Below are 377 nucleotides of genomic sequence, written 5' to 3' on the forward strand. Positions count from 1 at the left end.
GTTCCTGTATCCTCTCAACCCTCTTTGATCTCTGATTAACCCCCATGTGTCTCCAGGTCCCCAGGTGTTCACGGCCTGCCTTGTTTACGTTTGCAGAGGTGGGGGTGCCGTGTAGGGGTGCCACACATGGTGCCATTTGGTCTCCCAGCATTCTGATCTGTCCCTGAATCCCTTTCATCTTGATTTCAATCGTGAGGTCATCTCAGCATATGTAGTTCAACACAATTAAAGCTTTCTTAATATACTTCATTTTTAACCTACAATTAAAAGAGAAATCCACCATACTAAGGGGCAGGGCTGAACTTGTGCAAAGCTAGAACAAAGCCCTTCATCATATAGTTCAAACAGTGAAAATACCACCGTTCATCCGTTATCGA

Source organism: Nansenia antarctica, assembly GCF_963989245.1.
Source record: "Nansenia antarctica genome assembly, chromosome: 18".
Classification (NCBI taxonomy): Eukaryota; Metazoa; Chordata; class Actinopteri; order Argentiniformes; family Microstomatidae; genus Nansenia; species Nansenia antarctica.